The sequence below is a fragment of the Puma concolor genome, chromosome E4, assembly GCF_028749965.1.
Source record: "Puma concolor isolate L17-30 chromosome E4, mPumCon1.1.hap2, whole genome shotgun sequence".
In the NCBI taxonomy this organism is placed as follows: Eukaryota; Metazoa; Chordata; class Mammalia; order Carnivora; family Felidae; genus Puma; species Puma concolor.
In genome coordinates this window covers 56,694,793-56,705,627 of record NC_141683.1, presented here as the reverse complement: position 1 = coordinate 56,705,627, position 10,835 = coordinate 56,694,793, and the positions used below count along the sequence as shown (strand labels likewise).

Sequence of the window (10,835 nt, the reverse complement as noted above, 5' to 3'; positions counted from 1 at the left end):
ATGTCTCAAGCCTACTGGCAGATGCCTATGAGGAATACGGGATCAGAAATAAAGAGGAAAAAGAGGGCCTTGTGCAGGCCTAGGGTGACAGGGTGATCAATGCTATTCTCCACTTGCTTAGGGGAAAAAAACAAACAAAACAAACTCAGAACTGTTACAGCAGTCACACGAGAAGGTCACCAGACTGAGGGTGGCTCTGATGGTAGGCCTACATAAACAAACTGAAACCTAAACCAGAGTCAATCCTGCAGATGCCTCGAGGTTAAGAGGAACAACCAATCACAAACCGCCAACTAGGCTTTCCCAAGTAACGCACTCCTTAAGTTATAGCCAATGCAATCATTTCCTTGTTTTGCTTCTCTCCGAAAACCTTTCCCCTCGTTCCCACCAGTAGGGTGCTTCTAACTGCTTCCAGTCTGGCACTGCCTGATTCAAATCAATGTTAGCTCAAATAAACCTTTAACATTTTAATATACCTCAGTTTATTTTTGTTCTTGTTGCTGTTGTTGCCAGAAAGTAGGATCCATCAACCGGCATGAATAAGGAGGGGGCGGCACCGAGGTTGTCATGAGTGCGGGGCCCACCATTTGTCCTGGGGGCCACAATTAGGGATGTCTTTGAACCCATAGCCATCTGGGATGAGCCGCTTCTGCGCCACCACGTTTTCGAATTTCTCCTCACTTCTTGGAGATGTGGATCTTCCGGCAGCCAGGGAACCTGAACTTGGCCCTGCATAGGGCCGGCCTCAGTTGCATGCTCCCTTTTCTGCAGCTTGACATGGATGGACGTGACGACTGCCAATGCGGACCCAGGCCACTGTGCCCTGGGGCTTTCCAAAGTCACCTCGCTTACCTGTCTAGAGTCCAGATTGGAGACAGCATGAGGCCAGACACGAATGTCCACTGCAAAGGGCTGTCTCCAAGGTCCCTTAGGGCAACCCCAACAAGCAACAGGCTGCGTACACTACCCAGGAGGCTACTGTTTTTGGCCACGGCCCAGCAGGCCCCCGTGGGGAAAGAGCACAGTTGGCTTAACTAGCGGCAGACTCTTTATCCTCCATGCCTCCTTCTCATACCTCCATTCCAGTCCAGTAGTAAATCCCTTATCTTCCAAATATATGCAGAATTCAATCATTTCTCATCTTTCCTATCAATACCACCCCAGGGCTTGGTCACCTTCACCTCTTGGCTGTTTTGGCAACAGTCTCCCAGCCAGTCTGCTTTTGTGTCTTCCTGCCTTTGGTCTGCTTGCTTCTTTTTCTTTCTTTCTTTCTGTCTTTCTTTCTTTTCTTTTCTTTTTTTTTTTTTTTTTTTAGCCCTCAGGGTTCATTTATTGATTTATTTATATAAGTAAAATACACAGGTACAGGCTATGAAATGTGAGAACTCTTATGTGAACAAATTATGCCATTCTCTCACCAACAAACATTTTGTGGCTTGCCATAGACTTTAGAACAAAAATATGTCATCCCCAAAGACCTTAAAAGTAGTGCAAATCTGTACTTGTATCTCTTCAGTGTTTTTCTTGCCTTTGGAGTATTTCATCTAGTTTGCATCCTGATTATCATGTGAAGACTTTTCTGCTACTTCTGTTCATTATAACGGTTTCTGAATGTTTTTGAAATAAATTTATATTTAAAATATTATTGGATCAAAATTACGACAGACTTACCAGAAATGTAAATTAAATTTGACACTTTATTTGGGGAATTGGCAGAAGAGAAAAATATTTTGAAGTTTGAAATGAGAATACAAATGTTAAAAGAGCAAAAAATAGGGGCGCCAGGGTGGCTCAGTCAGTTGAGTGTCCGACTTCAGCTCAGGTCATGATCCCATGGCTCGTGAGTTCGAGCCCCGTGTCGGGCTCTGTGCTGACAGCTCAGAGCCTGCTTCAGATTCTGTGTCTCCCTCTCTCTCTGCCCCTCCCTGCTCATACTCCCTCTCTCTCTCTCTCTCTCAAAAATAAACATTAAAAAAATTTTTTTAATAAAAGAATATAAAATACCTAAAAGAGTTAAAATATTATGACAAAATATTGGCATTTTGGTTTCCACGAAGAAACCATTGGAGAACAGAGATCGGATAGCAATTATAACTTGAAAGGATAAATGCATTTGAGACAGTCGATTAGAAGCGAGCATGGTGACGGGGCACCTGGGTGGCTGAGCCCGTGTAGCCTGAACTCTTGGTCTCAATTCAGGTCTTGGTCTCAAGGTCGTGAGTTGAAGCCCTGCACTGGGCTCAATGCCCAGCGTGGAGACTGCTCAACCGAGGCTGGTTGTTTCGCGGCTTCAAAGAATGAAGAGGTGGACACAAAATGAGCAGCAGGCAAAATTTTATGAGAGTATGAGATTAGAAAATAAGAATAGTATGAAAGCTCTCTTTGCAGAGGCGACGTTCAAAAGTAAATGCCCATGGTCTGCTTTCAACACAGCACGTAAAAGGAGCCTATTAAACAGAAGTCAGATTACATCAATTTCTGCTTTAGATCTTCCAGCTCCTGTCTCACTCAGCATGAAAGCAAAATCTTGGCGTCCACCAGCCACAACAGCCATACCCCCTAGTCCCTCTGTTCTTACCTGCTCATCTCTCCCCTGGCCACTCACTCACACCACACTGGCCTCTTGCCAGCCTAGAACATACCAAGTACACCCTTCATTCATGGCCCTTGCAGGGGTTTATACTTCTTCCTGGAACATTCTTTCCCTAGAGTTCCAAACAGCTTCCTCCCTCAGCCTGTCAGATCTTCATTCAGAAGTCTCAATGAGACCTTCTCTGAACACACTATTTAAAACTACAACCCCTCAGACAAAAGAGCTGAAGCAAACGGGCAAAAGATCTAAACGGACAACTTTGCAAAGGAGGTATGCCGATGGGAAGTACGCACAAGAGAAGATGCTCAGCATCATATGTCACTAAGAAAATGCGAATTGAAGGAAAGATGAGATCCCACTACACATCGACTAGAAGGGGCTAAAATTTCAAAAATTAGGATAAGAACTGACAGCATCAAATGCTGGTGAGGATGGGAAGCAATAGGAACCCTCATTCATTGCTGGTGGGAATGCCACATGGTACGGCCAGGAGCACTGGAGGCGATGGCCCACACCTGTAGTCCCAGCTGCTTTGGAGACAGGAATTTCACTCGAGCCTAGGAGTTCCGGGCGGTATAGCACACTGTGCCAATCCGGTATCTGCACCATGTTGGGCTTTAACACAGCGACCTCCTGGGAGCGAGGGGACCATCAGGTTGCTTAAGGAGGGCTGAGCTAGCCCAGGTCAGAAATGCAGGAGGTCAAAACTCCCATGCTCATTAAACCGGTACAGCCGCTTGGGAAGGCAGTTTGGCAGTTTCTTACAAAGCTAAGCATAGACTTAGCATGCCAACAATCGCACTCCTAGTTATTTACTCAAATGAGTTGAAAACTTTTGTCCACACAAAAATCTGCACATGGATATTTATAGCAGCTTTCTTCACAGTTGTCGAAAATTGGAAGCAGCCAAGATATTCTTCAATAAGTGAATGGATAAACAAACTGTGGTACATCTGTACAATGGAACAGTATTCAGGGATAAAAAGAAAGGAGTGATCGAGCCACAAGGAGACACATAGAAAACTTAAAGGCATATTTCTTTTTTTTTTTTTAATTTTAGAAAGAGTGAGCAGGGGAGAGCAGCAGAGGGAGAGAGAGAGAGAGAGAGAGAGAGAGAGAGAGATCCTCAAGCAGGCTCCACACTCAGCACAGAGCCCAACACAGGGCTTGAGAGCCTGACACAGGGCTCGATCCCATGACCCTGGGATCATGACCTAAGCCAAAATCAAGAGTCAGATGTTCAACCAGCTGAGCCACCCAGGCTCCCCTAAATGCATATTTCGAAAGTGAAAGAAGCTATTTGAAAAGGCTACATGTGGTATAATTAATTCCAAACCTCACATTCTGGAAAAGGCAAAAATGCAGAGATAGTTTTATGGCAAAACCCATAAAACTGTACAATACAAAGAGCAAACCCTAAAATGTACATTATGGACTTCAGTTAATAATCATGTGTTACTCCACGTGCCAACTAACTTGGATGTAAATCATAAAAAATAAATTATTAGATTAAAATAATAATAATAATGTGTTACTACTGGCTCATCAATTGTAGCAAATGTATCACATTAATGAAAGATGTTAATAAAAAAGAAATCGTTTGAAGGACACATATGGGAACTCTGTACTCTATGCTCAGTTGTTCAGTAAACCCAAAAATATATGCACAATATGCACAAAAGACATGACGAATATATACTATATATTTAGGTATATATCCTGTGTTATATATATATTTTCTTTTTATGAAAGAGAGAAAGAGAGAGAGAGAGTAAGCCGGGAAGGGGGAAGGGAGGGAGAGAGAAAGAGAGAGAGAGAAAGAATCTTAAGTAGACTCCACACCCAGCCCAGAGCCCAAAGGGCTCGATCCCACAAACCATGAGATCATGACCCCAGCCGAAATCAAGAGTTGGATGTTCAACCAACTGAGCCACCCAGGTGCCCCTATGTTTTCTATGTAATACAGCATATCTAATTGTAATAGATATTACAAATAGATACAAATTACAAATAGATACATATCTAATTGTAATTACCCAAATCTCAAAACGTAACAATTATACAACACTATTATCGGGGCGCCTGGGTGGTGCAGTCGGTTAAGCGTCCGACTTCAGCCAGGTCACGATCTCGCGGTCCGTGAGTTCGAGCCCCGCGTCAGGCTCTGGGCTGATGGCTCAGAGCCTGGAGCCTGTTTCCGATTCTGTGTCTCCCTCTCTCTGCCCCTCCCCCGTTCATGCTCTGTCTCTCTCTGTCCCAAAAATAAATAAACGTTGAAAAAAAAAATGTACAACACTATTATCTAATTCACACAGTCCATATTCAAATAACATCAATTGTCCCAATAATGTTTTTTATAGCTTTTTTTTCCTAATCCAGGACCCAGTCCACTGCATTTAGTAATCTGGAAGAGGTCCTCAGTCTTTTGTTGGTGGTCGTGGTGGTCTTTCTTTACCTTGACATTTTTTAAGAGTTGAGGCCAGTTCTTTCGCAGATATCCCTCAACTTGTGTTTGTCTCTTTCCTCATGGTCAGATTCAGATTACGCATTTTGGGCAGGAATCTTACAGAAGTGGTGTGCCTTCAGAGCATCATATCAGGAGATATAAGACGTTGGTCTGTCTCAATGAGGGTGATATGACCTTGGATGCCCACATCCATCAGATTTCTCCCAAAAAGGGGAATTTTGTATATTTCATTCACTGCCATATTCCCAGAGCCTAGAGTAGTGCCTGATATAGGCACTGAAAAAGAACACGTTGAGTCAACGACTAAATGACTTCAAGTCTGTGGAGCTGAAAAGACAAAGGGGAAGAAGAAGAAAAAGAAGAAAGAGGAGAAAGTCGTAAGCTTGTAGAATAAATGATCAGTATGTACATTTTAGGTTCATAAATATTATTCAGGAGATTTCCAGGACATTTCTATCCAGAGCCATCATACTCCTGCCAGCGTAAACTTATCTTCTAATGTGTTAATGATAGAGACTTGACCTCAATGATAACTCATTTTAAGATGATCCTCATTTTGGGGGCACCTGGGTGGCTCAGTCGGTTGATCATCTGACTTCAGCTCAGGCCATGATCTCCTGGTCCATGAGCCCCACATTGGGCTCACTGCCGCCAGCGCAAATCCTGCTTCGGATCCTCTGTCTCCTCTCTCTGCCCCTCCTCCGCTTGCAGTCTCTTAAAAATAAACGTTAAAAAAAAAAAAGATGATCCTCATTCTTAAAAGCTTTTTCAACTCTTTCAGAAGAAAATCTTCTGTGAAAGGAGCCTCAGAGGCCTGTTTCATAGATTATCAATTTTTATTATGGTATGCCTCAGTGGCAATGTGTGTCGTAGGTAAATGTAATTTACTATTTACCTCAAGATATCTCTAATTTGGTTAATAGTCCCTTGCAATTATAAAGCAAGCAGTGTGAAAGGAAAAATGGTCACATATTCATGCAATGTGTTAAGGAAAGGAAAGAAGGACATGAAAATATTATCATAAAAAATTTTAAAATTATCGGGGCGCCTGGGTGGCTCAGTCGGTTGGGCAACTGACTTCACCTCGGGTCATGGTCTCACGGTTCGTGGGTTTGAGCCCCGCATCCGGCTCTGTGCTGACAACTCAGAGCCTGGAGCCTGCTTCTGATTCTGTGTCTCCCTCTCTCTGCACCTCCGCTGCTCATGCTCAGTCTCTCTCTGACTCCCAAAAAATAAATAAATGTTAATTTTTTTAAAAAAATTTTGTTTTTAATTTTAACATTATCAACTAGACAAGCAAAAATCAATTCCAATTGGTTCGGTGTCCATCAACACAAGCCAGTGAAAAGGAAAATTCTGTGAAGCATTTTGTTTTCAATCATTTTTTTTTGAAATTTATTGTCAAATTGGTTTCCATACAACACCCAGTGCTCATCCCAAAAGATGCCCTCTTCAATGCCCATCACCTACCCTCCCCTCCCTCCCACCCCCCATCAACCCTCAGTTTGTTCTCAGTTCTTAAGAGTCTCTTATGGGGACGCCTGGGTGGCTCAGTTCTTAAGAGTCTCTTACGCTTTGGCTCTTTCCCTCTCTAACCTCTTTTTTTCTTCTTCTTCTTCTTCCCCTCTCCCCATGGGTTTCTGTTTCCAAACATATTTTAAAAGCGATGTGGAAAGTGAAATTTTTTAAGCTTGGTTTTTAACTATCACCATAATTAATCATCAGGCTTTAATGTAAAGAAGGTTTTTTTTTTCTCTTTTGATTTTTAAACATTCTACGGAGACTTAAATTGTCTCTGCTGTTACCAGCCTTTTCCCAGCTCCCTACGATGGGGTGGGAGGAGCCTTTACAAACAGGTCTGTGACACACTGACATTTCAAAGCCAATCCTTCTTTTAAAAAAAGTCTTGGGGGGGGGCGCCAGGATGCCTCAGTCAGTTCCAAGCACCCGACTTGGGCTCAGGAGTTCAACCCCACATGGGGACTCTCTGCTCTCAGCGTGGAGCCCACTTTGGATCCTCTGTCTCCCTCTCCCTGTCCATCCGCTGCTCTCACGCCCACCTGGGTGAGCTCTCTCTCTCTCTCTCAAAACTAACCAAACATAACAACAAAAAAACCCCACCTCTCCAGGTTCATTGCTTCAGTAGAGCAGGGATAGAACATTTGTGTGCAGTCATTTCTCACCTTCATTTGGGAGTTCATTATATAAACAGATAATGACACACTCCCCGGAGAACACTTGACTGAATGCTACATGTGTCTTTTCTCATTTGTAAATTCGTTTGTAAGCAAAATGCAATTCTTTTTGCCTGACATAAATTGGAATGAGATCAAATCAAGTCCGTTTGCTAATTGTGTAAACTTTGGATATAGGTTCCTATTTCCTAAATGTTTCCTCATACTTCTTCAAGTTAATTAATGTTTGGCAGACAAACTTATTTGCCCCAATATGATTAGAAAGGGAGTAAGCTTACAAGTGACACGTGTAGCAAAAAAAAAATTTTTTTAATTCTAAAAATTTAGGGCTCCTGGGTGGCTCAGTCAGTCGAGCGTCCAATTCTTGTTTTCAGCTCAGGTCACGATCCCAAGCTTGTGAGATTGAGCCCTGCACCGGACTCTGCACTGGACACGGAACTTGCTTGAGATTCTCTGTCTCTTGCTCTCTCTCTCCCTCCCTCCCTCTGCCACACTCTCTCTCTCTCTTTTTTTTAATGTTTATTTTTGAGAGAGAGAGAGAGAGAGAGATAGCAAGCATGAGTGGGGGAGGGGCAGAGAGAGAAGGGGACAAAGGATCTGATGTGGGCTCTGTACTGACAACAGAGAGCCTCACATGGAGCTTGAACTCCCAAACTGTGAGATCATGACCCGAGCCGAAGTTAAACGCCCAACTAACTGAGCTACCCAGGTGCCCCTCACTCTCTCTGTGTCTTAAATAAAATAAAATAAAATAAAATAAAATAAAATAAAATAAAATAAAATAAAATAAAATAAATTATAAAATCCTAGGGGCGCCTGGGTGGCTCCGTTGGTTGGGAGCCTGACTTCAGCTCAGGTCATGATCTTGGCTCCTGAGTTAGAGCCCCGCATTGGGCTCTGTGCTGACAGCTCGGAGCCTGGAGTCTGCTTCGGATTCTGCGTCTCCCTGTCTCTCTGGCCCTCCCCTGCTCGTGCTCTGTCTCTCTCTCTCAAAAATAAATAAACATTAAAAAAAATAAATAAAATTCAAAAACTTTAGTGCAGGCATGATTAAAGGAGGATTCCATGCATATTTACATGTCATCTAGAGAAAAAAAATCACCTGTATAAGAATAATTTACATTCAATGGTGGCATGTCACTTAAATTAACGATTTTACTCCCACCAAATACTCTGCTCAATACCAATTTAATCTCCTATGCTTCTAAGTCCTTACAGTTTCATTCTTGTGTGACATTTAGACAGCATTCCTTTTTCCGTCCTTGGTCATTCTTTCAACCTAAATATTTCAGGAAAGATATTTGTGTGGTATTATCAAAAGCAAATGAAACACATTCAGGCCCTAGCCCGCTCAAATCGAGCCAGAATGACCACTGTTTCGTTTCTGATGGAGATTTTCATATCCCAGACCAAAAGCACCGTTTTCCACTTAGTCGCTGTGGACAATCAGTCAGGCACTCTAACACCTGGGATCTTTCCACATTTTCCTTAACAGCTACAACCACCAAACCCTCAACCCCTGCCATCCTGGTTAGAAACAACAAGCACCGCTCCCAACCATCTCCCGGTGCCATTTTTATATACCGGCAGCCCACAGGGAACAGCACATAATAACCTCCGCCTCCTCTCACCTCCCACTCCCTCCGCTAAGGGACGGAACACCAAAGAAAGTGAACAAGTGGATAAGCCAATTTAAGAAATTGTGGGTGAAGTCTGAAATCTGTCTGAAGACGCAAAAGCTTCCACACTCAGACCCCAAAACCATGGAAACCCTCGGTTCCTATGCGAAATGCCGTGGCACTCTGAATCTATACTGCCAGTCTGCCCTTCACCATGTATTTTTTTTTTTTTATTTTATTTTATCCGAGGGAGAGACTGCCCGCGCTCATGCGCAGTCAGGCACAGGCCAGCCATGATGCACGCGTGTGAGTGGTGACGCATGCGCGTGAGCGGGAGGGCGAGCGTCTGAAGCAGGCTCCGTGCCCCGCGCACCAGCGAGGAGCCCACGTGGGGCCGCATCCCGTGACCGAGAGATCACAACCTGAGCCAAAGTCAAGAGGGGGACACCCAGGTGCCCCTTCGTGTAACCCTATTGTTAACTGATACTGTTGGTTCTCTTTATCCATGAGTCTCCATGTTTTCTCAGTCCTTAAGAAAGAGGAAGACCTTTGCAAAATAATTTCATGTCAGGAAGATTTGTTTGTAAGTTGTATTTTTAGAGACAAAGCCGAATTGAAATCAGCCACTGGGCCTCAAAATCTAAAGCATTCTTGCAATACATTTAATCAATCACTATGAAGTACTTAATTAGATCAACTTGGTACTGTGTATTCTGGAAAGATCTTGGTATTTGGTCGCTTGTTTATTTTCTGTTTCCCACACCGGAATGAAAGCTCAGTAACTTTAGGGACTTTTTAAAAAAATCTTTTCCTCTGCTTTATCTGCTACACCTAGAACACAATAGGAGCTCAATAAATATTTACAGAATGAATAAAAATGTGGCAGCCGCTAGCAAAATTCTTTTAAGCCTATTTATTTACTTAAGTCATCTCTGTATCCAACATGGGGCTCAAACTCGCAGTTCCCAGATCAAGAGTTGCTTGCTCTTCTGACTTAGCCAGCCAGGTGCCCTGCAAAATGTTTTTCTCACTCTAGAAAGCTACCCAAGTGTCTCTTTGCTGGCCATAAAATACCAAACTGTTTTACCTGAGTCGCTATGCCATTGCTTTATGGAGTTTGAACAACAGTGCACTAACAAACAGCCTCAAAGATATTCCCATGACTACAATTTGCTTATGTCACTGAGGTTATTCCTTGGGGTACTCACATAACTCCCTTGATGCAAATCTAAGACATGCACAAGAGGTGAGTTTAGACCAGCCAATAACTCTTGGAAACCTTTACAAGATTTTTTTTTTAATTTTTTATTTTATTTCGGAGAGAGAGAGAGTACATGCACAAGTGGGAGAGAGAGGCAGAGGCAGAGAGAGAGAGAGAATCTCAAGCAGTCTCCATGCTCAGCGCAGAGCCCAACGCAGGGCTTGATCCCACGACCCTGGGATCACGACCTGAGCCGAAATCAAGAATCAGACGTTCAACTGACTGAGCCACCCAGGCGCCCCTACAAGCTTTAAAATTATGATGTTAAAACAGGAACTAACAGTTACTGTGACATGATTTGGGTTACCCCCTGTTCAAAATATGGGCATCAGCAGATGCACAGCGGAAGTGCTGAGCTAAGCTTGGCATTCTTGAAAGCGGAGCCAAATAGGGATTTTCTGTAGGTGCTGTCAGCCCAGAAATGGAATTAGGCAATTTTAACCCATCCATGCCACCCTCTCTCTGCCCGAATAGAGACCCGTGGAAGCAGGACCAGCTCTGCCAGATGGTGGTTCATAGAACAATTGGTTCTTATGTATCTAACCTGTTTATACATACCAATCCTCCCACTTCCTATCAATGCTTCTCCTCGGGCGAACCTTACCCAGGTTTCTGGGTGCTTCTTCTCTTCTCAGAGACTATAGGATGCTATTTTCACTGGATTTTACTCAAATGGAAACGGGTCAAATTGTTTTCCAAA

At 43.3% G+C, this 10,835-nt stretch overlaps 1 non-coding gene across 1 annotated transcript; it reads right to left on the bottom strand.

Annotated features, from left to right (window-relative positions):
• Nucleotides 1–910: 910 nt before the first annotated feature.
• On the bottom strand, nucleotides 911–1,044 carry LOC112863230 (small nucleolar RNA SNORA70). The gene has a single exon (XR_003223887.1). It is a non-coding gene; the product is annotated as a small nucleolar RNA SNORA70 (small nucleolar RNA).
• Nucleotides 1,045–10,835: the final 9,791 nt, after the last annotated feature.